Source organism: Arachis hypogaea, chromosome 16, assembly GCF_003086295.3.
Source record: "Arachis hypogaea cultivar Tifrunner chromosome 16, arahy.Tifrunner.gnm2.J5K5, whole genome shotgun sequence".
Lineage (NCBI taxonomy): Eukaryota > Viridiplantae > Streptophyta > Magnoliopsida > Fabales > Fabaceae > Arachis > Arachis hypogaea.
In genome coordinates, this window is record NC_092051.1 from 51,129,370 (window position 1) to 51,156,983 (window position 27,614).

The 27,614-nt window shown below is 39.8% G+C and overlaps 1 non-coding gene across 1 annotated transcript; it reads right to left on the bottom strand.

Annotated features, from left to right (window-relative positions):
• Window positions 1–18,459: 18,459 nt before the first annotated feature.
• On the bottom strand, window positions 18,460–18,567 carry LOC112760158 (small nucleolar RNA R71). Its single transcript, XR_003180609.1, has one exon. It is a non-coding gene; the product is annotated as a small nucleolar RNA R71 (small nucleolar RNA).
• Between the last annotated feature and the right edge of the window lie 9,047 nt (window positions 18,568–27,614).

Below are 27,614 nucleotides of genomic sequence, written 5' to 3' on the forward strand. Positions count from 1 at the left end.
AATTTCCCACCCAAAACCCACCCTTATGGCCGAACCTTACCCCCCTCCCTTCCCTATATAAAGCCCTCCATTCTTCTTCATTTTCACACAACACAACCCTTTCTTCCCCTCCTTGGCCGAATACACCCCTCCAACCTCTCCTCCATATTTTCTTCTTCTTCTTCATCTATTCTTTCTTCTCTTGCTCGAGGGCGAGCAATATTCTAAGTTTGGTGTGGTAAAAACATAAGCTTTTTGTTTTTCCATTACCATTGATGGCACCCAAGACCGGAGAATCCTCTAGAAAAGGGAAAGGGAAGACAAAAGCTTCCACCTCCGAGTCATGGGAGATGGAAAGATTCATCTCCAAAGCTCATCAAGACCACTTCTATGATGTTGTGGTCAAGAAGAAGGTGATCCCTGAGGTCCCTTTCAAGCTCAAAAAGAATGAGTATCCGGAGATCCGACATGAAATCCAAAGAAGAGGTTGGGAAGTTCTAACAAAACCCATCCAACAAGTCGGCATCCTAATGGTTCAAGAGTTCTATGCCAATGCATGGATCACTAGGAACCATGATCAAAGTAAAAACCCAGACCCAAAGAATTATCTCACCATGGTTCGGGGGAAATACTTAGATTTTAGTCCGGAAAATGTGAGGTTGGAGTTTAACTTGCCTATGATGCAAGGAGATGCACGCCCCTACACTAGAAGGGTCAACTTTAATCAAAGGTTGGATCAAGTCTTCATGGACATATGTGTGGAAGGATCTCAATGGAAGATTGACTCCAAAGGCAAGCCGGTTCAACTAAGAAGACTAGACCTCCAGCCTGTAGCTAGAGGATGGTTAGAGTTCATACAACGCTCCATCATCCCCACCAGCAACCGATCCGAAGTTACTGTGGATCGGGCCATCATGATTCATAGCATCATGATTGGAGAGGAAGTAGAAGTTCATGAAGTCATCTCCCTTGAACTCTACAAAATAGCCGAAAAGTCCTCCCCCATGGCAAGGCTAGCTTTTCCTCATCTTATTTGCCATCTATGTTACTCAGCTGGAGCTTCCATAGAAGGAGACATTCCCATTGAGGAAGAGAAGCCCATCACTAAGAAAAGGATGGAGCAAGCAAGAGAACCCATTCATGGATCTCAAAAGACGCATAAAGCTCATCACCATGAGATCCTGGAGATGCCTCAAATGCATTTTCCTCCACAAAACTATTGGGAGCAAATCAACACCTCCCTAGGAGAATTAAGTTCCAACATGGGACAATTAAGGGTGGAACATCAAGAGCACTCAATCATCCTCCATGAAATTAGAGAAGATCAAAAAGCAATGAGGGAGGAGCAACAAAGACAAGGAAGAGACATAGAAGAGGTCAAGGACATCATTGGTTCCTCAAGAAGGAAACGCAACCATAACTAAGGTGGACTCATTCCTTGTTCTTACATTCTCTGTTTTTCGTTTTCTCTATGTTAAGTGTTTATCCATGTTTGTACCTTCATTACATGATCATTAGTATTTAGTAACTATGTCTTAAAGTTATGAATGTCCTATGAATCCATCACCTCTCTTAAATGAAAAATGTTTTAATTCAAAAGAACAAGAAGTACATGAGTTTCGAATTTATCCTTGAACTTAGCTTAATTATATTGATGTGGTGACAATGCTTCTTGTTTTCTGAATGAATGCTTGAACAGTGCATATGTCTTTTGAAGTTGTTGTTTAAGAATGTTAAATATGTTGGCTCTTGAAAGAATGATGAAAAGGAGACATGTTATTTGATAATCTGAAAAATCATAAAAATGATTCTTGAAGCAAGAAAAAGCAGCAAAGAACAAAGCTTGCAGAAAAAAAAAGAGAAAAAAAATAGCGAAAAAAAAGAAGAGAAAAAGCAAGCAAAAAAAGCCAAAAGCTCTTAAAACCAAGAGGCAAGAGAAAAAAGCCAATAACCCTTAAAACCAAAAGGCAAGGGCAATAAAAAGGATCCCAAGGCTTTGAGCATCAGTGGATAGGAGGGCCTAAAGGAATAAAATCCTGGCCTAAGCGGCTAAACCAAGCTGTCCCTAACCATGTGCTTGTGGCGTGAAGGTGTCAAGTGAAAACTTGAGACTGAGCGGTTAAAGTCAAGGTCCAAAGCAAAAGAAGAGTGTGCTTAAGAACCCTGGAAACCTCTAATTGGGTAATTTAGCAAAGCTGAGTCACAATCTGAAAAGGTTCACCCAATTATGTGTCTGTGGCATTTATGTATCCGGTGGTAATACTGGAAAACAAAGTGCTTAGGGCCACGGCCAAGACTCATAAAATAGCTGTGTTCAAGAATCATCATACTGAACTAGGAGAATCAATAACACTATTAGAACTCTGAGTTCCTATAGATGCCAATCATTCTGAACCTCAATGGATAAAGTGAGATGCCAAAACTATTCAAGAGGCAAAAAGCTACAAGTCCCGCACATCTGATTGGAGCTATGTTTCATTGATAGTTTGGAATTTATAGTATATTCTCTTCTTTTTATCCTATTTAATTTTCAGTTGCTTGGGAACAAGCAACAATTTAAGTTTGGTGTTGTGATGAGCGGATAATTTATACGCTTTTTGGCATTGTTTTTAGTATGTTTTTAGTAGAATCTAGTTACTTTTAGGGATGTTTTCATTAGTTTTTATGTTAAATTCATATTTCTGGACTTTACTATGAGTTTGTGTGTTTTTCTGTGATTTCAGGTATTTTCTGGCTGAAACTGAGGGACTTGAGCAAAAATCAGATTCAGAGGTTGAAGAAGGACTGCTGATGTTGTTGGATTCTGACCTCCTTGCACTCAAAGTGGATTTTCTGGAGCTACAAAACTCAAAATGGCGCGCTTCCAATTGCGTTGGAAAGTCGACATCCAGGGCTTTCCATCAATATATAATAGTACATACTTTGGCCGAGTTTAGATGACGTAAAAGGGCGTTGAACGCCAGTTCTACGCTGCTGTCTGGAGTTAAACGCCAGAAATACGTTACAAACTGGCGTTCAACTCCAAGATTGACCTCTACACGTGTAACATTCAAGCTCAGCCCAAGCACACACCAAGTGGGCCCCGGAAGTTGATTTATGCATCAATTACTTACTTCTGTAAACCCTAGTAGCTAGTTTATTATAAATAGAACTTTTTACTATTGTATTAGACATCTTTGGATCATCTTTGGATTATCTTTTGATCTTTTGATCATCTTGGGACGTCTGGTTCTTAGATCATGGGGGCTGGCCATTCGGCCATGCCTGGACCTTTCACTTATGTATTTTCAACGGTAGAGTTTCTACACTCCATAGATTAAGGTGTGGAGCTCTGCTGTTCCTCAAAGATTAATGCAAAGTACTACTGTTTTTCTATTCAATTCAACTTATTCCGCTTCTAAGATATTCATTCGCACCTCAACCTGAATGTGATGAACGTGACAATCATCATCATTCCCTATGAACGCGTGCCTGACAACGACTTCCGTTCTACCTTAGATTGAATGAGTATCTCTTAGATCTCTTAATCAGAATCTTCGTGGTGTCAGCTAGATTGATGGCGGCATTCATGAGAATTCGGAAAGTCTAAACCTTGTCTGTGGTATTCCGAGTAGGATTCAGGGATTGAATGACTGTGACGAGCTTCAAACTCGCGAGTGCTGGGCGTAGTGACAGACGCAAAAGGAGGGTGAATCCTATTCCAGTATGATCGAGAACCTCAGATGATTAGCCGTGCCATGACAGAGCATTTGGACCATTTTCACAAGAGGATGGGTGATGAGCGGATATTTTATACGCTTTTTGGGGTTAATTTCATATAGTTTTTAGTATGTTTTAGTGAGTTTTTTGTTTGTTTCCATTAGTTTTTAAGAAAAATTCATATTTCTGGACTTTACTATGAGTTGTGTGTTTTTCTGTAATTTCAGGTATTTTTCTGGCTGAAATTGAGGGAGCTGAGCAAAAATCTGATTCAGGCTGAAAAAGGACTACTGATGCTGTTGGATTCTGACCTCCCTGCACTCAAAGTGGATTTTCTGGAGCTACAAAACTTGAAATGGCGCGCTTCTAATTGTGTTGGAAAGTAGACATCCTGAGCTTTCCTGCAATATATAATAGTCCATACTTTGCTTAAGGATAGATGACGTAAACTGGCGTTCAACGCCAGTTCTCTGCCCAATTCTGGCGTCCAGCGCCAGAAAAGGATTAAAAGTTGGAGTTCAACGCCAGTCAAACCTGGCGTTGAACACCCAAAACAGCCTTATGCATGTGAATTGTTTAAGTCTCAGCCCCAGCACACACCAAGTGGGCCCTAGAAGTGGATCTCTGCACCATCTGTCATAGTCTACTCACTTTTTGTAAACCTAGGCTACTAGTTTAGTATTTAAACAACTTTTAGAAACTCATTTTGCATCTCATGACATTTCAGATCTGAACTTTGTACTCTTTGACGGCATGAGTCTCTAAACTCCATTGTTGGGGGTGAGGAGCTCTGCTGTGTCTCAATGAATTAATGCAAGTATTTATGTTTTCTATTCAAACATGCGTGTTCCTATCTAAGATATCCATTCGCGCCTAACTATGGAGAAGGTGATGATCAGTGACACTCATCACCTTTCTCAATCCACGAACGTGTGTCTGACAATTACCTCTGTTCTACATCAGATTGAATGAATATCTCTTAGATTTCTAAATCAGAATCTCCGTGGTATAAGCTAGATTGATGGCGGCATTCATGAGAATCCGGAAAGTCTAAACCTTGTCTGTGGTATTCCGAGTAGGATTCAGGGATTGAATGACTGTGACGAGCTTCAAACTCGCGAGTGCTGGGCGTAGTGACAGACGCAAAAGGAGGGTGAATCCTATTCCAGCATGATCGGGAACCTCAGATGATTAGCCGTGCTGTGACAGAGCATTTGGACCATTTTCACAAGAGGAGGGGATGTAACCACTGACAACGGTGATGCCCCAACACACAGCTTGCCATAGAAGGACGTGCGTGCGTGAATCAGAAGACAGAGGAAAGCAGGGATTCAGAAGACAAAGCATCTCCAAAACTCCAACATATTCTCCATTACTGCATAACAAGTAACCTTTAACCCATGCTCTCTTGTTTATTCGCAATTCAACTGATAAATAAAATTGACTTCCTGACTAAGAATTACAAGATAACCATAGATTGCTTCAAACCAACAATCTCCGTGGGATTCGACCCTTACTCACGTAAGGTATTACTTGGACGACCCAGTGCACTTGCTGGTTAGTGGTACGAGTTGTGAAAAGTGTGATTCATAATTCGTGCACCAAGTTTTTGGCGCCATTGCCGAGGATTGTTCATGTTTGAACAACTGACGGTTTATTTTGTTTCTTAGATTAGGAAAATTTTTCTTTTTGGTTTAGAGTCTCTTATTATTGTTCTTGGTTAAAAAAAATAAAATAAAAAATACTTCTTCAAAACAAGTGTTACATTCATAACTCATTTGGCTAGAGCGTTAATCTGTGTTCTTGGTAATTGGGTTAGAATCTTTTATATTCTTTTCAAAATCTTCTTTTTCATAAATAATAATTTCTCTATTAAATTTTGTGCCAAACTTTAAGTTTGGTGTTTTCTTGTTGATTTCCCTTTGGTTTTCGAAAATTTTGGTTTGGTTTTCTAAAAATTTTAAGTTTGGTGTTCTTTCTTCATGTTCTTGTGTTCTTGTGAGTCTTCAAAGTGTTCTTGAGTTTTCCTTGTGTCTTGATCTTAAAAGTTTTAAGTTTGGTCTTCCTTAGTGTTTTCCCTCCAAAATTTTCAAAAACAAGGAGCATTAGATCTAAAAATTTTAAATCTTGTGCTATCTTATTGTTTTTCTCTCTCCTCTTTAAATTCAAAAATATCTTTTCTCTCTATTTTAAAGCAAATTTTCGAAATTTGCCTTTAAAATTCAGATTTTTATTTCAAAATTTAAAACCTTTTTCAAAAATCATCATATCCTTTTCAAAACATCCTAACCACTTTCTCTCTCCTCATTTTTTTTCGAAAATTTTCAACCATTTTTATTTATTTTATTTTAATTTATTTCATTTTCGAAATAAATAAATAAATAAATAAAATATATTTTTTTTATCATCTCCCTTTCTCCATCATGGATCTAAGTGGAAATGAACAGTCTAGGAGGACTCTGGGGTCATATGCTAACCCCTCTACTGCTTCATATGGGAGTAGTATCTGCATACCCTCCATTGGAGTCAGTAGCTTTAAGTTTAATCCTCAGCTCATTATCATGGTGCAGCAAAATTGCCAGTATTTCGGTCTTCCACAGGAAGAACCTACAGAGTTTCTGGCACAGTTTTTACAAATTGCTGATACAGTACATGATAAGGAAATAGATCAGGATGTCTACAGACTATTACTGTTTCCATTTGCTGTGAAAGATCAAGCTAAGAGGTGGTTAAATAACCAACCTAAGGCCAGCATAAGGACATGGAAACAGCTGACAGAAAAATTCCTGAATCAATACTTTCCCCCAAAACGGATGACACAACTAAGGCTGGACATCCAAGGCTTTAAACAAGGAGATAATGAATCTCTTTATGATGCCTGGGAGAGATACAGAGAGATGCTACAAAAATGCCCCTCTGAAATGTTTTCAGAGTGGGTTCAGTTAGACATCTTCTATTATGGGCTTGCAGAAGGAGCTCAGATGTCTCTAGATTACTCAGCTGGTGGATCTATGCACATGAGAAAGACAATTGAAGAGGCTCAAGAGCTCATTGATACAGTTGCCAGGAATCAGCATCTGTACCTAAGTAGCGACCCTTCCATGAAAGAAGAGGTTAAGACAGTAACTGCTGAACTCAGCCCTGTAAAACAAGCTGCTGAATTCAATCAGCAATTGGACTTTCTAACAAAGCAGTTAGCCGAATTCAAAGATAGACTACAAGAGACAAGGATGGCTAATATACATATGGAAGAACAGTTTAAGCAAACAAAGCAGCAGCTGTCAAGGCAAATAACAGAAGAATGCCAAGTAATTCAATTAAGAAGTGGGAAAATATTAAATACCCAACCTCAAGGCAGCAAAAAGCTAAGAAATGAGCAAACCACCCAAAATTCACCTGAGGACAGTAAGAGCCCAGGAAAAAGTAATTCTGGAACTAAAATGCCAGAAATTTGGTGGAAGGCTGGCGCTGAACGCCCATACCATGCTCAGGACTGGCGTTCAACGCCAGAAACAAGGCAGGACGGGCGTTCAACGCCAGAAATAGGCAAGGATCTGGCGTTGAACGCCCAAAATGGGCAAGATCTGGCGCTGAACGCCCAAAATGGGCACAGTTCTGGCGTTCAGACGCCAGGAACAGACAAGGAGCTGGCGTCCAATTTCACTCCAGCTTCTAACCCTGGCACTCAATTGCCAGTGAGGGATCAGACACACACAAATGCTGATAACAACCCCTCTAAAAAGGCTTATTCAACCACTTCTGTAGGCAATAAACCTGCAGCAACTAAGGTTGAGGAATATAAAGCCAAGATACCTTATCCTCAAAAACTCCGGAAAGAGGAGCAGGATAAGCAATTTGCTCGCTTTGCAGATTACCTCAGGACTCTTGAAATAAAGATTCCATTCGCAGAAGCACTTGAGCAAATACCTTCTTATGCCAAGTTCATGAAAGAGATCTTGAGTCATAAAAAGGATTGGAGAGAAACAGAAAGAGTTCTCCTCACTGAATAATGCAGTGCAGTCATTCTGAAGAGCTTTCCTGAAAAGCTTAAAGACCCTGGGAGTTTTCTGATACCATGCATATTAGAAGGTAATTGCACCAAGACAGCTTTATGCGATCTTGGGGCAAGAATCAACCTAATACCTGCATCCACTATCAGAAAGCTTGGTTTAATTGAAGAAGTTAAACCAACCCGGATATGTCTCCAACTTGCTGATGGCTCCACTAAATACCCATCAGGCGTGATTGAAGACATGATTATCAGGGTTGGGCCATTCGCCTTTCCCACTGACTTCGTTGTGCTGGAAATGGAGGAGCACAAGAGTGCTACTCTCATTCTAGGAAGACCCTTCCTAGCAACTGGACGATCCCTCATTGACGTCCAACAGGGGGAAATAACCCTGAGAGTCAATGATGATGAGTTTAAGTTGAACGCTGTCAAAGCCATGCAGCATCCAGACACATCAACAGACTGCATGAAAGTTGATCTCATTGACTCCTTGGTAGAAGAGATCAACATGGCTGAGAGTCTCGAATCGGAGTTGGGGAAGACATCTTTAAAGATGTTCAGCCTGATTTGGAGGATTCAGAGGACATGAAAGAGCCTCTGAAATCTCTTCTGGAAGAGGAAAAACCTCCTAAACCCAAGCTCAAGCCATTACCACCATCCTTGAAATATGCATTTCTGGGAGAAGGTGACACTTTTTCAGTGATCATGAGCTCTGCCTTAAATTCACAGGAAGAGGAAGCACTTATTCAAGTGCTAAGGACACACAAGACAGCTCTTGGGTGGTCCAAAGGTGACCTTAAGGGCATAAGCCCAGCTAGATGCATGCACAAAATTTTATTGGAGGATAATGCTAAACCAGTGGTTCAACCACAGAGACGGCTAAATCCAGCCATGAAGGAAGTGGTGCAGAAAGAGGTCACCAAATTACTAGAGGCTGGGATTATTTATCCTATTTCTGATAGCCCCTGGGTGAGCCCTGTCCAAGTCGTCCCAAAAAAAAGAGGCATGACAGTGATTCATAATGAAAAAAATGAACTGGTTCCTACAAGAACAGTTACAGGGTGGCGCATGTGTATTGACTACAGAAGGCTCAACACAGCCACCAGAAAGGATCATTTTCCTTTACCATTCAAAGACCAGATGCTAGAAAGACTAGCAGGTCATGATTATTACTGCTTTTTGGACGGCTACTCGGGCTATAACCAGATTGTAGTAGATCCTCAGGATCAAGAGAAAACAGCATTCACATGTCCATCTGGAGTGTTTGCTTATAGAAGGATGCCATTTGGGCTGTGTAATGTGCCTGCAACCTTCCAGAGATGCATGCTCTCTATTTTTTCTGATATGGTGGAAAAATTTCTGGAAGTCTTCATGGATGACTTCTCAGTATATGGAGACTCATTCAGCTCCTGTCTTGATCACCTGAAACTTGTTCTGAAAAGATGCCAAGAGACCAACCTAGTTTTAAACTGGGAAAAATGTCACTTCATGGTGACTGAAGGGATTGTTCTTGGGCATAAAATCTCAAACAAGGGAATAAAGGTGGATCAAGCAAAAATAGAGGTAATTGAAAAATTACCACCACCTGCCAATGTCAAGGCAATCAGAAGCTTTCTGGGGCATGCAGGATTCTATAGGAGGTTTATAAAGGATTTTTCAAAAATCGCAAAACCTCTAAGCAATCTGCTAGCTGCTGACACGCCATTTGTGTTTGACACAGAGTGCCTGCAGGCATTTAAAACGCTGAAAGCTAAGCTGGTCACAGCACCAGTTATTTCTGCACCAGACTGGATATTACCATTTGAGCTAATGTGTGATGCCAGTGATCACACCATTGGTGCAGTGTTGGGACAGAGGCATGACAAGCTTCTGCACGTCATTTATTACGCTAGTCGCGTTCTAAATGATGCCTAGAAAAATTACACAACCACAGAAAAAGAATTACTTGCAGTGGTTTACGCCATTGACAAGTTCAGATCATACTTAGTAGGATCAAAAGTGATTGTGTATACTGATCATGCTGCTCTTAAATATCTACTCACAAAGCAGGATTCAAAACCCAGGCTCATCAGATGGGTGTTGCTTCTGCAAGAGTTTGATATAGAAATAAGAGACAGAAAAGGGACAGAGAACCAAGTGGCTGATCATCTGTCCCGGATAGAGCCAGTAGAAGGAACGCCCCTCCCCTCTCTTGAGATCTCTGAGACTTTTCCGGATGAGCATTTATTTGCCATTCAGGAAACACCATGGTTTGCCGATATTGCAAACTATAAAGCTGCAAGGTTCATACCCAAGGAGTACAACAGGATACAAAAGAAGAAATTAATTACTGATGCAAAGTACTACTTGTGGGATGAACCCTATCTCTTTAAGAGATGTGCAGACGGAATAATCCGTAGGTGTGTGCCTAGAGAAGAAGCACAGAGGATCCTGTGGCATTGCCATGGATCTCAATATGGAGGCCATTTCAGAGGTGAGCGAACAGCCACCAAGGTCCTCCAATACGGCTTCTATTGGCCCACACTCTATAAAGATTCCCGAGAGTTTGTACGTAACTGTGACAGTTGCCAAAGAGCTGGTAATCTGCCTCATGGTTACGCCATGCCTCAACAAGGAATCTTGGAAATTGAGTTGTTTGATGTATGGGAAATTGACTTCATGGGACCTTTCCCACCATCATACTCAAACACTTATATTCTGGTGGCATTTGACTATGTATCAAAATGGGTTGAGGCCATTGCCACACCCACCAATGATACTAAAACAGTGTTGAAGTTCCTCCAGAAACATATCTTTAGCAGGTTTGGTGTCCCTAGAGTACTAATCAGTGATGGGGGCACTCACTTCTGCAATAAACAACTTTACTCCGCCATGGTTCGGTATGGAATTCGCCATAAGGTGGCTACTCCATATCATCCACAAACTAACGGGCAAGCTGAAGTCTCTAACAGAGAATTAAAGAGAATCCTAGAACGGACAGTAAGTACCCGTAGAAAGGATTGGGCACAGAGCTTGGATGATGCTCTGTGGGCTTACAGAACAGCATTCAAGACCTCTATAGGGACCTCTCCATACCAACTTGTGTATGGTAAGGCATGTCACCTGCCCGTGGAACTGGAACATAAAGCCTACTGGGCAACCAGATTCCTAAACTTTGATGCCAAATTAGCAGGAGAAAAAAGATTGCTCCAGCTAAATGAGCTAGAGGAATTCATATTCATAGCTTTCGAAAATGCCAAGCTTTATAAAGAGAAATCAAAAAAGTGGCATGACAGAAAGCTGTCATCTAGAATCTTTGAGCCAGGACAGAAGGTTCTGCTGTTCAACTCTAGACTCAGGCTATTCCCCGGGAAACTGAAATCCCGGTGGAGGGGACCATACGTGATTACAAGTGTATCGCCATATGGTTATGTGGAGCTTCAAGATATTGATTTTGATAAGAGGTTCATTGTCAATGGACAGAGAATCAAGCACTATCTTGAAGGCAACCTTGAGCAAGAGTGCTCAAGGCTGAAGCTAGACTAAAAGCTCAGCAAGGTCCAGCTAAAGACAATAAAGAAGCACTTGCTGGGAGGCAACCCAGCCATGGGGCATCAATCCTCTAAGCATTTTGCCCTATTTTTATTTTTATTTGTTTATATAGAGTTCATTGATAACAAGATAAAGAATCAATTGCATAAGTTCACAGGGTTACAGAAGGAATCTGCACACAAAACAGAGAAAAAGAGCTCACTAGCAAGAAAACGCCAGTAAGAGCCTATTTTGGGCGTTCAGCGCCCAAAAGGGGCAGCCAGTGGGCGCTGAACGCCAGTAAGGATAGCAATCTGGCGTTCAACGCCAGAAAAGGGCAACAACTGGGCGTTGAACGCCCAGGAGAGCAGCAATTGGGCGTTGAACGCCCAAAACAGGCAGTGTTTGGGCGTTCAAACGCCAGGATAGTGGGGAGGAGGTAAAAATCATTCTTCTTCATATTTTTTCATTCTAATTTTAAAATTCCATATTTTTAATTCATGATTTCTTGCATAAACATGTTAAAAACCCTAATTTCTAAAATCCCTAATTTCTAAAAACCCTACTTTAAAAATATCAAATGTATCTTAATCCATAAGCACCAAGCCTCTTTGCAAATTCAATCCAACTCTTTTCAAATCCTTTTTTTAAAAAAAAAACAAATCTATCTTTTCAACTCATCAATATCTTTTTCAAAATCTCCACATTATCTTTTTCAAAATCTAGATTTATCTTTTTCAAAAATTTTTCATATCTTTTCAATTTTAAACTATATCCTCTCTTATCATATCTTCTATCTTATCTTTTCCAAATCAATCTTTTTATCATATCTTTTCAAAATTTTCGAACCCACCCCCCTCCTTTTATATATGGGTTCGGCCTCCACCCTCCTCCATCAACAATTGCACCTAGCTCTCCTTCTATCCCTCTCCTTTCTTTTCTTTTGCTTGAGGACAAGCAAACCTCTAAGTTTGGTGTGTTTATCCGTGATCACTAAGAGCATGGCTCCTAAGGGAAAACAACCCACTTCAAGAGGCAAGAAAGAGAGCGTTCCAAAACCACTTTGGAATCAAGGAAAGTTCTTATCTAAAGAACATGCAGACCATTATTACAAAATAATGGGTCTAAGATCAGTGATCCCGAAAGTTAGATTCGATCTGAAAGAAGACGAATATCCAGAGATCCAGGAGCAAATTCGAATCAGGAACTGGGAGGTCCTAGCTAATCCTGAGACGAAAGTGAGAAGGAATATGGTCCAGGAGTTCTATGCTAATATATGGTAGACTGACAAGCAAAAACTATCTGGAACTGCTTTCTATGAATATCGGACCATGGTCAGAGGAAAGATTGTTCATACCATCCCTGACAAGATTAGAGAGATCTTAAAGCTACCTCAGCTGAAAGATGATCCAAACTCCTTCAACAGGAGAATGATGAGAACAGACAAGGGCCTGGATAAGATTCTAGAGGACATATGTATCCCTGGAGCCAGGTGGACCACCAACACAAAGGGTGTCCCAAATCAACTCAAGAGAGAAGATCTCAAACCAGTCGCCAGAGGATGGCTGGACTTCATTGGGCATTCTCTATTGCCCACTAGCAACCGTTCTGAAGTCACTGTTAAAAGAGCAGTGATGATCCATTGCATCATGATGGGAAAAGAAGTGGAAGTTCATCAGCTAATCTCAGCTGAACTCTACAAAATTGCTAACAAAAATTCTAAAGAAGCCAGGTTGGCTTATCCAAGCGTGATTTCTCTGCTCTGCAAGAACGCTGGAGTAAGGATGGGAATAACTGAGTATATCTCAGTTGAGAAACCAATCACCAAAGCATCAATGGAGAAACAACAAGCACAGGATGATCCCACCAAGAAGAAAACACAGGAATTTCTCCCAGAAATCCCTCAATCTGAATACTGGGAGTATCTTGAGACGTCTGTCACCAAGATACGGGAAGCTATGGAACAAATAATAAAAGAACAGAAGGAACACAGTCAAATCCTTACCTATATGTTTAAAGAACAAGAGGAGCAAGGGCGTGACTTAAGGGAATTGAAGTGCCAGAAGTTATCTCTTGAAGGACCAAGCACCCCACAGATCAGAGGAACATCTACTTCCCAGAACAAAGGTTGTTAAATTCCAATTTCTGCTTTAACTCTGTGATAGTGTCATTATAGAAGTTCACATTAGGAGTCATATAGTAGTAATTAGTATCTATTTTTATTTTATCTCCAATTAAGCCATAGTTTATTTTTCTCATCATCAGCAAACATGAATAAAATAGTAGATCTTTTGAATAAGAGGCAATAAAATTTCGAGTTTTAATAAGAGAAATTCTAATTAGTTACATGTGGTGGCAATACTTTCTGTCTTCTGAATGAATGCTTGAACAGTGCATATGTCTTTTGAATTTGTTGTTTAAGACTGTTAAATATGTTGGCTCTTGAAAGAATGATGAACATGAGACATGTTATTGATAATCTGAAAAATCATAAAAATGATTCTTGAAGCAAGAAAAAGCAGCAAAAAAAAAAGCCAATAACCCTTAAAACCAAAAGGCGAGGGTAATAAAAAGGATCCCAAGGCTTTGAGCATCAGTGGATAGGAGGGCCTAATGGAATAGAATCCTGGCCTAAGCGGCTAAACCAAGCTGTCCCTAACCATGTGCTTGTGGCGTGAAGGTGTCAAGTGAAAACTTGAGACTGAGCGGTTAAAGTCAAGGTCCAAAGCAGAAAGAAGAGTGTGCTTAAGAACTCTGGACACCTCTAATTGGGGACTTTAGCAAAGCTGAGTCATAATCTAAAAGGTTCACCCAATTATGTGTCTGTGGCATTTATGTATCCGGTGGTAATACTAGAAAACAAAGTGCTTAGGGCCACGGCCAAGACTCATGAAATAGCTGTGTTCAAGAATCATCATACTTCATTAGGAGAATCAATAACACTATCTGAATTCTAAGTTCCTATAGATGTCAATCACTCTGAGCTTCAATGGATAAAGTGAGATGCCAAAACTGTTCGGAAGCAAAAAGCTACTAGTCCTGCTCATCTAATTAGAATCTGAGCTTCACTCAAAACTCTGAGATATTATTGCTTCTTAACTTATTAGTCTTCTATTTTATTTGTCTAGTTGCTTAAGGACAAGCAACAGTTTAAGTTTGGTGTTGTGATGAGCGGATATTTTATACGCTTTTTGGGGTTAATTTCATATAGTTTTTAGTATGTTTTAGTGAGTTTTTAGTTTGTTTCCATTAGTTTTTAGGAAAAATTTACATTTCTAGACTTTACTATGAGTTGTGTATTTTTCTGAATTTCAGGTATTTTTCTAGCTGAAATTGAGGGAGCTGAGCAAAAATCTGATTCAGGCTGAAAAAGGACTGCTGATGCTGTTGGATTCTGACCTCCCTGCACTCAAAGTGGATTTTCTGGAGCTACAGAACTCAAAATGGCGCGCTTCCAATTTCGTTGGAAAGTAGACATCCAGTGCTTTCCAGCAATATATAATAGTCCATACTTTGCTCAAGGATAGATGACGTAAACTGGCGTTCAACGCCAGTTCTCTGCCCAATTCTGGCGTCCAGCGCCAGAAAAGGATTAAAAGTTGGAGTTCAACGCCAGAAATGGATCCAAACCTGGCGTTGAACACCCAAAACAGCCTTATGCACGTGAATTGTTTAAGTCTCAGCCCCAGCACACACCAAGTGGGCCCCAGAAGTGGATCTCTGCACCATCTGTCATAGTCTACTCACTTTTTGTAAACCTAGGCTACTAGTTTAGTATTTAAACAACTTTTAGAAACTTATTTTGCATCTCATGACATTTTAGATCTGAACTTTGTACTCTTTGACGGCATGAGTCTCTAAACTCCATTGTTGGGGGTGAGGAGCTCTGCTGTGTCTAAATGAATTAATGCAAGTATTTATGTTTTCTATTCAAACATGCGTGTTCCTATCTAAGATATCCATTCGCGCCTAACTATGGAGAAGGTGATGATTAGTGACACTCATCACCTTTCTCAATCTACGAACGTGTGTCTGACAATCACCTCCGTTCTATATCAGATTGAATGAATATCTCTTAGATTCCTTAATCAGAATCTTCGTGGTATAAGCTAGATTGATGGCGGCATTCATGAGAATCCGGAAAGTCTAAACCTTGTCTGTGGTATTCTGAGTAGGATTCAGGGATTGAATAACTGTGACGAGCTTCAAACTCGTGAGTGCTGGGCGTAGTGACAGACGCAAAAGGAGGGTGAATCCTATTCCAGCATGATCGGGAACCTCAGATGATTAGCCGTGCTGTGACAGAGCATTTGGACCATTTTCACAAGAGGAGTGGATGTAACCACTGACAATGGTGATGCCCCAACACACAGCTTGCCATAGAAGGACGTGCGTGCGTGAATCAGAGGACAGAGGAAAGCAGGGATTCAGAAGACAAAGCATCTCCAAAACTCCAACATATTCTCCATTACTGCATAACAAGTAACCTTTAACCCATGCTCTCTTGTTTATTCGCAATTCAACTGATAAATAAAATTGACTTCCTGACTAAGAATTACAAGATAACCATAGATTGCTTCAAACCAACAATCTCCGTGGGATTCGACCCTTACTCACGTAAGGTATTACTTGGACGACCCAGTGCACTTGCTGGTTAGTGGTACGAGTTGTGAAAAGTGTGATTCATAATTCGTGCACCAATGGGATGTAGCCATTGACAACGGTGATGCCCTTACAGAAAGCCAGCCATGGAAAGGAGTAAGACTGATTGGGTGAAGACAGCATGAAAGCAGAGATTCAGAGGGACGAAAGCATCTCCATACGCTTATCTGAAATTCTCACCAATGAATTACATAAGTGTTTCTATCCTTATTTTCTATCTATTTATTATTTATGTTCGAAAACTCCATAACTATTTTATATCCGCCTGACTGAGATTTACAAGATGACCATAGATTGCTTCATACCAACAATCTCCGTGGGATCGACCCTTACTCGCGTAAGGTTTATTACTTGGACGACCCAGTGCACTTGCTAGTTAGTTGTGCGAAGTTGTGATAAAAAGTTGAGATTACAATTGAGCGTACCATGTTGATGGCGCCATTGATGATCACAATTTCGTGCACCAAGTTTTTGGCGCCGTTGCCGGGGATTGTTCGAGTTTGGACAACTGACGGTTCATCTTGTTGCTCAGATTAGGTAATTTTCTTTTTGTTTTATTTTCAAAAATTTTTCAAAAAACCTTTCAAAAATTTCTCATCTGTTTTCGAAAAAAAAAATATTTTCAAAAATATATTTTTCTTCAGAATTTTTAAGAATGAATTCTAGTGTTTCATGAAGCATGTTGAAGCCTGGCTGGCTGTAGAGCCATGTCTGAATTCTTTTGGACTGAGGTTTTGGCTTAAAATTGAATGAATTACTCTCATGTTACATACTAAAGCTTGGCTGGCTATTAAGCCATGCATGACCCTTTGATTGGAGCTTTAGACTAAAGAGCATAAGATTCCTGGAATTCATATTAAAAATTTTGGAATCCTTATTTTTCTTTTTTCAAAATGATTTTCGAAAAAATTAAAAGAAAATACAAAAAAATCATAAAATCAAAAATCAAAAAAATATTTTGTATTTCTTATTTGAGTCTTGAGTCAAGTTGAAAGTTTGTTGTCAATTGCATGTTCATCTTGCATTTTTCGAAAAATTCATGCATTCATAGTGTTCTTCATGATCTTCAAGTTGTTCTTGGTAAGTCTTCTTGTTTGATCTTGATGTCTTCATGTTTTGTGTCTTTTCTTATTTTTCATATGCATTTTTGCATTCATAGTGTCTGAACATGAAAGATTTCTAAGTTTGGTGTCTTGCATATTTTCTTTGCATATAAAAATTTTCAAAAATATGTTCTTGATGTTCATCATGATCTTCAAAGTGTTCTTGGTGTTCATCTTGACATTTATAGCATTCTTGCATGCATTCATTGTTTTGATCTAAAATTTCCATGCATTGAGCATTTTTAGTGTTTTTCTCTCTCATCATAAAAATTCAAAAATCAAAAAACTATCTTTCCCTTTCTCTCTCTTAAAATTTCGAAAATTAGATTTGACTTTTTAAAAAATTTTTAAAAATCTAGTTGTTTCTATGAGTCAAATCAAATTTTCAATTTAAAAATCTTATCTTTTTCAAAATCTTTTTCAAAAATTAAATCTTTTTAATTTTTCTTTTTTATTTTCGAAAATTATAAAAATATTTTTCAAAAAACTTTTTCTTACTTTTATCTCATAATTTTCAAAAATATAATCATCAATTAATGTTTTGATTCAAAAATTTCAAGTTTGTTACTTGCTTGTTAAGAAAGATTCAAACTTTGAGTTCTAGAATCATATCTTGTGATTTCTTGTGAATCAAGTCATTAAGTGTGATTTTAAAAATCAAATCTTTTCAAAACTACCTAACTAACTCTCTCTCTAATTTTCGAAAATATCTCTCCTCTTTTTCAAAATTTCTTTTTAAATTAACTAATTATTTTAACTTTTGATTTTATAATTTTGAAAATTACTAACCTTTTTCAAAAACTATTTTCAAAAATCACTAACCCTTTTTCAAAAATAATTTTCGAAAATCCTTCTCCCTCATCTCCTTCTATTTATTTATTCACCTACTCACACAGGGACCTCTATACTGTGGTAAAAAGGATCCCTATTATTATTATTATTTTGTTCCCTCTTTTTCATATGAGCAGGAGCAAGGACAAGAATACTCTTGTTGAAGCAGATCCAAAACTTGAAAGGACTCTAAAAAGAAAACTAAGAGAAGCTAAAATACAACAGTCCAGAGACAACCTTTCAGAAATTTTCGAACAAAAAAAGGAGATGGCAGCCGAACCCAACAACAATAATGCAAGGAGAATGCTTGGTGACTTTACTGCACCTAATTCCAATTTACATGGAAGAAGCATCTCCATTCCTGCCATTGGAGCAAACAATTTTGAGCTGAAACCTCAATTAGTTTCTCTGATGCAGCAGAACTGCAAGTTTTATGGACTTCCATCTGAAGATCCATTTCAGTTCTTAACTGAATTCTTGCAGATATGTGATACTGTTAAGACTAATGGAGTAGATCCTGAAGTCTACAGGCTCATGCTTTTCCCTTTTGCTGTAAGAGACAGAGCTAGAGTATGGTTGGACTCCCAACCTAAGGATAGCCTGAACTCTTGGGATAAGCTGGTCAAGGCTTTCTTAGCCAAGTTCTTTCCTCCTCAAAAGCTGAGTAAGCTTAGAGTGGATGTTCAGATCTTCAGACAGAAAGAAGGTGAATCCCTCTATGAAGCTTGGGAGAGATACAAAGGACTGACCAAAAAGTGTCCTTCTGACATGCTTTCAGAATGGACCATCCTGGATATATTCTATGATGGTCTGTCTGAATTAACTAAGATGTCATTGGATACTTCTGCAGGTGGATCCATTCACCTAAAGAAAACGCCTGCAGAAGCTCAAGAACTCATTGACATGGTTGCTAATAACCAGTTCATGTACACTTCTGAAAGGAATCCTGTGAATAATGGGACGCCTATGAAAAAGGGAGTTCTTGAAATTGATACTCTGAATGCTATATTGGCTCAGAATAAAATATTGACTCAGAAAGTCAATATGATTTCTCAGAGTCTGAATGGAATGCAAGCTGCATCCAACAGTACTCAAGAGGCATCTTCTGAAGAAGAAGCTTATGATCCTGAAATCCCTGCAATAGCAGAGGTGAATTACATGGGTGAACCTTATGGAAACACATATAACCTATCATGGAGAAATCACCCAAATCTCTCATGGAAGGATCAACAAAAGCCTCAACAAGGCTTTAATAATGGTAGAAGAAATAGGTTTAACAATAGTGAACCTTTTCCATCATCCACTCAACAACAGACAGAGAACTCTGAACAAAATACCTCTAATTTAGCAAACTTAGTCTCTGATCTATCTAAGGCCACTGTGAGTTTCATGAATGAAACAAGGTCTTCCATTAGAAACTTGGAAGCACAAGTGGGCCAGCTGAGTAAAAGGATCACTGAAATCCCTCCTAGTACTCTCCCAAGCAATACAGAAGAAAATCCAAAAGGAAAGTGCAAGGCCATTGAATTGATCACCATGGCCGAACCTGTAAGGGAAGGAGAGGACGTGAATCCCAAGGAGGAAGACCTCCTGGGACGTCCAGTGATCAATAAGGAGTTTCCCTCTGAGGAACCAAAGGAATTTGAGGCTCATTCAGAGACCATAGAGATTCCATTAAACCTTCTTATGCCATTCATGAGCTCTGATGAGTATTCCTCTTCTGAAGAGAATGAGGATGTTACTGAGGAGCAAGTCACCAAGTACCTTGGTGTAATCATGAAGCTGAATGCCAAATTATTTGGTATTGAGACTTGGGAAGATGAACCTCCCTTGTTCACCAATGAACTAAGTGATCTGGATCAACTGACATTACCTCAGAAGAAACAGGATCCTGGAAAGTTCGTAATACCTTGTACCGTAGGCAACATGATCTTTGAAAAGGCTCTGTGTGACCTTGGTTCAGGGATAAACCTTATGCCCCTCTCTGTAATAAAGAAACTGGGAATCTATGGGGTGCAAGCTGCTAAAATCTCATTAGAGATGGCAGACAATTCAAGAAAACAGGCTTATGGACAAGTAGAGGACGTGTTAGTAAAGGTTGAAGGCCTTTACATTCCTGCTGATTTCATAGTCCTAGATACTGGGAAGAATGAGGATGAATTCATCATCCTTGGAAGACCCTTCCTAGCCACAGCAAGAGCTGTGATTGATGTTGACAGAAGTGAATTACTCCTTCAATTGAATGGGGACTCCCTTGTGTTTACAACTCAAGGTTACCCTTCTGTAAACATGGAAAAGAGGCACAGTAAGCTTCTCTCAAAACAGAGTCAACCAGAGCCCCCACAGTCAAACTCTAAGTTTGGTGTTGGGAAGTCTCAACAATGCTCTGAACATCTGTGAAGCTCCATGAGAGCCCACTGTCAAGCTATTCACATTAAAGAAGCGCTTGTTGGAAGGCAACCCAATTTTTATCTAATTTTATTTTTCTTGTTCTTTCATGTTTTATTAGGTTCATGATCATGTGGAGTCACAAAATAAATAAAAAAAAATTGAAAACGGAATCAAAAGTAGCAGAAGAAAAATCACACCCTGGAGGAAGACCTTACTGGCGTTTAAACGCCAGTAAGAAGCATCTGGCTGGCGTTCAACGCCAGAACAGAGCATGGTTCTGGTGCTGAACGCCCAAAATGGGCAGCATCTGGGCATTTGAACGCCAGAATTGCACCCTGGAGAAGAGCTGGCGCTGAACGCCCAGAACAAGCATGGTTCTGGCGTTCAACGCCAGAAATAGGCAACAAATGGGTGTTCAACGCCCAGAACAAGCACCAATTTGGCGCTGAACGCCCAGAGTTGTGTGCAAGGGCATTTTGCATGCCTAATTTGGTGCAAGGGTGTAAATCCTTGATCACCTCAAGATCTGTGGACCCCACAGGATCCCCACCTACCTCCACTCACTTCTTCTCACCCCTCTTTCACACAATCCCATAAACACTCTTCCCCAAAACTCTTCACCAATCACCTCAATCTCTCTTCCCTATCACCACTCACATCCATCCACTCTTCCCCATAAACCTACCTTCAAAATTCAAAATCAATTTCCCACCCAAACCCACCCTATATGGCCGAAACCTTATCCCCCCTCTCTTCCCTATATAAAGCCCTCCATTCTTCCTCATTTTCACACAACACAACCCTCTCTTCTCTTCTTGGCCGAATACACCTCTCCCCCTCTTCTCCATATTTTCTTCTTCTTCTTCATCTTTTCTTTCTTCTCTTGCTCGAAGGCGAGCAATATTCTAAGTTTGGTGTGGTAAAAACATAAGCTTTTTGTTTTTCCATTACCATTGATGGCACCTAAGACTGGAGAATCCTCTAGAAAAGGGAAAGGGAAGACAAAAGCTTCCACCTCCGAGTCATGGGAGATGGAAAGATTCATCTCCAAAGCTCATCAAGACCACTTCTATGATGTTGTGGCCAAGAAGAAGGTGATCCCTGAGGTCCCTTTCAAGCTCAAGAAGAATGGGTATCCGGAGATTCGACATGAAATCCAAAGAAGAGGTTGGGAAGTTCTAACAAAACCCATCCAACAAGTCGGCATCCTAAAACAATATTCTAAAGTTATGGCATGATCAGTTGTTCTCTTAGCCTTAATATACTTCGTTGTAGTATAGTGGTGAGTATTCCCGCCTGTCAAAAACTTGGTGCACGAATTGTAAATTATACTTTTTACAACTCGTACCACTAACCAGCAAGTGCACTGGGTCGTCCAAGTAATACCTTACGTGAGTAAGGGTCGATCCCACGGAGATTGTTGGCTTGAAGCAAACTATGGTTATCTTGCAACTCTTAGTAAGGATATTAATTAGTGGTTATCAATTGACTTGCAAATGAACAAGAGAGCATGAATTAAGGGTTACTTGTTATGCAGTAAATGAGAATATGTTGGAGTTTTGGAGATGCTTTGCCTTTTGAATCTCTGCTTTCTCCCTATCTTCTTCTTCACGCACGCACATCCCTCATATGGCAAGCTGTGTGTTAGAGGATCACCGTTGTCAATGGCTACCATCCTTCCTTTCAGTGAAAATGGTCCAGGTGCGCTGTCACCGCACGGCTAATCATCTGTAGGTTCTCGATCATACCGGAATAGGATTCACTATCCTTTTGCGTCTGTCACTACGCCCAGCACTCGCGAGTTTGAAGCTCGTCACAGTCATCCAATCCCAAAATCCTACTAGGAATACCACAGACAAGGTTTAGACTTTCCGGATTGTCAAGGATGCTGCCAATGGATTCTAGCTTATACCACGGAGATTCCGATTAAGGAATCTAAGAGATACTCATTCGATCAAATGTAGAACGGAGGTGGTTGTCAGGCACATGTTCATAGGTTGAGAATGGTGATGAGTGTCACAGATCATCACATTCATCATAATGAGGCGCAAATGAACATCTTAGATAGGAACAAGCGTGATTGAATAGAAAACAGAAATACTGGCATTAATTCATCGAGGCACAACAGAGCTCCTCACCCCCAACAATGGAGTTTAGAGACTCATGCCATCAAAAGGTACAAAGTTCAGATCTAAAATGTCATGAGATCCGAAATAAATCTCTAAAATTTGTTTAAATACTCAACTAGTAACCTAGGTTTACAGAAAATGAGTAAACTATGATAGATGGTGCAGAAATCCACTTCTGGGGCCCACTTGGTGTGTGATGGGGCTGAAACTTAAGCTAATCACGTGCATAGGGCTGTTTTGGGCATTCAACGCCAGCTTTGGATCCTTTTCTGGCGTTGAACTTCAACTTGTAACTTGTTTCTGGCGCTGGACGCCAGACAGCAACATGGAACTGGCGTTGAACGCCAATTAAAGTCATTTATCCTTGAGCAAAGTATGGACTATTATATATTTCTAGAAAGCCCTAGATGTCGACTTTCCAACGCAATTGGAAGCGCGCCATTTGGAGGTCTGTAGCTCCAGAAAATCCACTTTGAGTGAAGGGAGGTCAGAATCCAACAGCATCAGCAGTCCTTTTTCAGCCTGAATCAGATTTTTGCTCAGCTCCCTCAATTTCAGCCAGAAAATAGCTGAAATCACAGAAAAACACACAAACCCATAGTAAAGTCCAGAAATATGAATTTTGCCTAGAAACTACTGAAAATAAACTAAAAACTAACTAAAACACACTAAAAACTATATGAAATTAACCCCAAAAAGCGTATAAAATATCCGCTCATCACAACACCAAACTTAAACTGTTGCTTGTCCTCAAGCAACTAGATAAACAAAATAGAATACAAATAATTTAAGAAGCAATAATATATCAGAGTTTTTGAGTGAAGCCCAGATTCTAATTAGATGAGCGGGACTAGTAGCTTTTTGCTTATGAACAGTTTTGGCATCTCACTTTATCCATTGAAGTTCAGAGTGATTGACATCTATAGGAACTCAGAATTCAGATAGTGATATTGATTCTCCTAGTTCAGTATGTTGATTCTTGAACACAGCTACTTTATGAGTCTTGGTCGTGGCCCTAAGCACTTTGTTTTCCAGTATTACCACTGGATACATAAATGCCACAGACACATAATTGGGTGAACCTTTTCAGATTGTGACTCAGCTTTGCTAGAGTCCCCAATTAGAGGTGTCCAGGGTTCTTAAGCACACTCTTCTTTTTTGCTTTGGACCTTGACTTTAACCGCTCAGTCTCAAGTTTTCACTTGACACCTTCACGCCACAAGTACATGGTTAGGGACAGCTTGGTTTAGCCGCTTAGACCAGGATTTTATTCCTTTAGGCCCTCCTATCCACTGATGCTCAAAGCCTTGGGGTCCTTTTTATTACCCTTGCCTTTTGGTTTTAAGGGATATTGGCTTTTTCTGCTTGCTTTTTTTTTTTTTTGCAAGCTTTTGTATTCACTGCTTTTTCTTGCTTCAAGAATCATTTTTATGATTTTTCAGATTATCAATAACATGTCTCATGTTCATCATTCTTTCAAGAGCCAACATATTTAACAGTCTTAAACATCAAATTCAAAATACATATGCACTGTTCAAGCATTCATTCAGAAGATAGAGAACATTGCCACCACACATAAATAATTAGAATTTATCTTATTAAAAACTCGAAAAAAAATATTGCCTCTTATTCTAAAGAAATTCTTCTATTTTATTCATGTTTAATGATGATGATAAAATTAAATTATAGCTTAATTGGGGATAAAATCAAAAATATAGATACTAATTACTACTATATGACTCCTAAGGTAAAACTAAAATAAAAACTGTTATCACAGAGTTAAGGCTAAGATTTGAATTTAACAACCTTTGTTCTGGGAAGTGGATGTTCCTCTAATCTGCGGGGTGCTTGGTCCTTCAAGAGATAATTTCTGGCGCTTCAATTCCCTTAAATCACGCCCTTGCTCCTCCTGTTCTTTAAGCAAATAGCAAAGAATGCTACTTTGTTCCTTCTGTTCTTTCTGTATTTGTTCCATAGCTTCTTGCATTTTGGTGATAGATGTTTCAAGATACTCCCAGTATTCAGATTGAGGGATTTCTGGGAGAATTTCCTGTGTTCTCTTCTTGATGGGGTCATCCTGTGCTTGTTGTTTTTCAATTAATGCTTTGGTGATTGGCCTCTCAACTGAGATATATTCAGTTATTCCCATCCTTACTCCAGCGTCCTTGCAGAGCATAGAAATCAAGCTTGGATAAGCCAACCTGGCATCTTTGGAATTTTTGTTTGCAATTTTGTAGAATTCAGTTGAAATCAGTTGCTGAACTTCCACTTCTTTTCCCATCATGATGCAATGGATCATCACTGCTCTTCTAATAGTGACTTCTGAACGGTTGCTAGTGGGCAGCAGAGAATGCCCAATGAAGTCCAGCCATCCTCTGGCGACTGGTTTGAGATCTTCTCTTTTGAGTTGAATTGGGACACCCTTCGTGCTGGTGGTCCACCTGGCTCCAGGGATGCATATATCCTCTAGAATCTTATCCAGGCCCTTGTCTGTTCTCATCATTCTCCTATTGAAGGAGTCTGGATCATCTTTTAGCTGAGGTAGCTTTAAGATCTCCCTGATCTTGTCAGGGTGGGTATGAACAATCTTTCCTCTGACCAAGGTCCGATAGTCATAGATAGCAGATCCAAATAGTCTTTGCCTGTCTGTATGCCACATATTAGCATAGAACTCCTGGACCATATTCCTTCCCACTTTTGTTTCAGGATTAGCTAGGATCTCCCAGTTCCTGATTCGAATTTGCTCCTGGATCTCCGGATATTCGTCTTCTTTCAGATCGAATCTAACTTCCGGGATCATTGATCTTAGACCTATTATTTTGTAATAATGGTCTGAATGTTCTTTAGTTAAGAACTTCCCTTGATTCCAAAGTGGTTTTGGAATGCTTTCTTTCTTGCCTCTTGGAGTTGGTTGTTTTCCTTTAGGAGCCATGATCTTACTGATCACGGATAAGCACACCAAACTTAGAGGTTTGCTTGTCCTCAAGCAAAAAGAAAAGAAAGGAGAGGGAGAGAAGGAGAGCTAGGTGCAATGGTGGATGGGAGGGGAGGGAGGCCGAACCCATATTTAAAGGGAGAGGGGTGGGTTTTCGAAAATAGGGAGGAAGATAAGATAGAAGATATGATTTTTAAGAAAAATTTAAGTATGATAAGAAAAGATATAATTTAAAATTGAAAAGATATGAGAGATATTTGAAAAAGATAAAATTGGATTTTTGAAAAAGATATTGATTAGTTGAAAAGATTTTTGAATGAAAAGAGATAAATTTGTTTTGAAAATTTTGAAAAAGAGTTGAATTGAATTGAAAAAAGATTTGTGCTTATGGATTAAGATACATTTGATATTTTTAAAATAGGATTTTTAGAAATTAGGGATTTTAGAAATCAGGGTTCTTAACATGTTTATGCAAGAAATCATGAATTGAAACATGAAAATCAAATTTAGATGAAAAATGTGAAGTAAAAAACGAATTCACCTCCTCCCCACCATCCTGGCGTTTGAACGCCCAAACGCTGCATGTTTTGGGCGTTCAACGCCCAAATGCTGCCTCTCCTGGGCGTTCAACGCCCAGCTGCTGCTTATTTCTGGCGTTGAACGCCAGGAACTCCTTTGTCACTGGGCATTTTTCTGAACGCCCAGGACGCTGTAAATCTGGCGTTAAACGCCCAGAAGGAGCTTCTTTCGGGCGTTCAACGCCCAGAAGATGCATCTTTCTGGCGTTTAACGCCTAGATGGCTATTCTTACTGGCGTTTTCTTGCCAGTGAGCCTTTTTTCTCTGTTTTGTGTGCAGAATCCTTCTGTAACCCTGTGAACTTATACAATTGACTCTTTACCTTAGTATCAGTGAACTTTATATAAACAAATAAAATCAAGAATAGGGCAAAATGCTTAGAGGAAGTGATGTCCCATGGCTGGGTTGCCTCCCAGCAAGTGCTTCTTTATTGTCTTTAGCTGGACCTTGCTGAGCTTTTAATCTAGCTTCAGCTTTGAGCACTCTTGCTCAACATTGCCTTCAAGATAGTGCTTGATTCTCTGTCCCTTAACAATGAACTTCTTATCAGAATCACTATCTTGAAGCTCCACATAATCATATGGTGATACACTTGTAATCACATATGGTCCCCTCCACCGGGACTTCAGTTTCCCGGGGAATAGCCTGAGCCTAGAGTTAAACAACAGAACCTTTTGTCCTGGTTCAAAGATTCTAGATGACAGCTTTCTGTCATGCCACTTTTTTTATTTTTCTTTGTAAAGCTTGGCATTTTCGAAAGCAATGAATCTGAAGTCCTCTAGCTCATTTAACTGGAGCAATCTTTTTTCTCCAGCTAATTTGGCATCAAAGTTTAGGAATCTGGTGGCCCAATAGGCTTTATGTTCCAGTTCCACGGGCAGGTGGCATGCCTTACCATACACAAGTTGGTATGGAGAGGTCCCTATAGGAGTCTTGAATGCTGTTCTGTAAGCCCACAGAGCATCATCCAAGCTTCGTGCCCAATCCTTTCTACAGGTACTTACAGTCCGTTCCATGATTCTTTTTAGTTCTCTGTTAGAGACTTCAGCTTGCCCATTTGTCTGTGGATGATATGGAGTCGCCACCTTGTGGCGAATCCCATACCGTACCATGGCAGAGTAAAGCTGTTTGTTGCAGAAGTGAGTGCCCCATCACTGATCAGTACCCTGGGGATACCAAACCTACTGAATATATGTTTCTGGAGGAATTTCAGCACTGTTTTAGTATCATTGGTGGGTGTGGCAATGGCCTCAACCCATTTTGATACATAGTCAACTGCCACCAGAATATAAGTGTTGGAGTATGATGGAGGGAAAGGCCCCATGAAATCAATACCCCATACATCAAACAACTCAATCTCTAAGATTCCTTGTTGAGGCATGGCGTAACTGTGAGGCAAATTACCAGCTCTCTGGCAACTGTCACAGTTACGTACAAACTCTCAGGAATCTCTGTAGAGTGTAGGCCAGTAGAAGCCACATTGGAGGACCTTGGTGGCTGTTCGCTCACCTCCGAAATGACCTCCATATTGTGACCCGTGGCAATGCCATAAGATCCTTTGTGCTTCTTCTTTAGGCACACACCTACGGATTATGCCATCTGCACATCTCTTAAAGAGATAGGGTTCATCCCACAAGTAGTACTTTGCATCAATAATTAATTTTTTCTTTTGTTGTCTGCTGTACTCCTTGGGAATGAACCTTGCAGCTTTGTAGTTTGCAATGTCTGCAAACCATGGTGTTTCTTGAATGGCAAACAAATGCTCATCCGGAAAGGTCTCAGAGATTT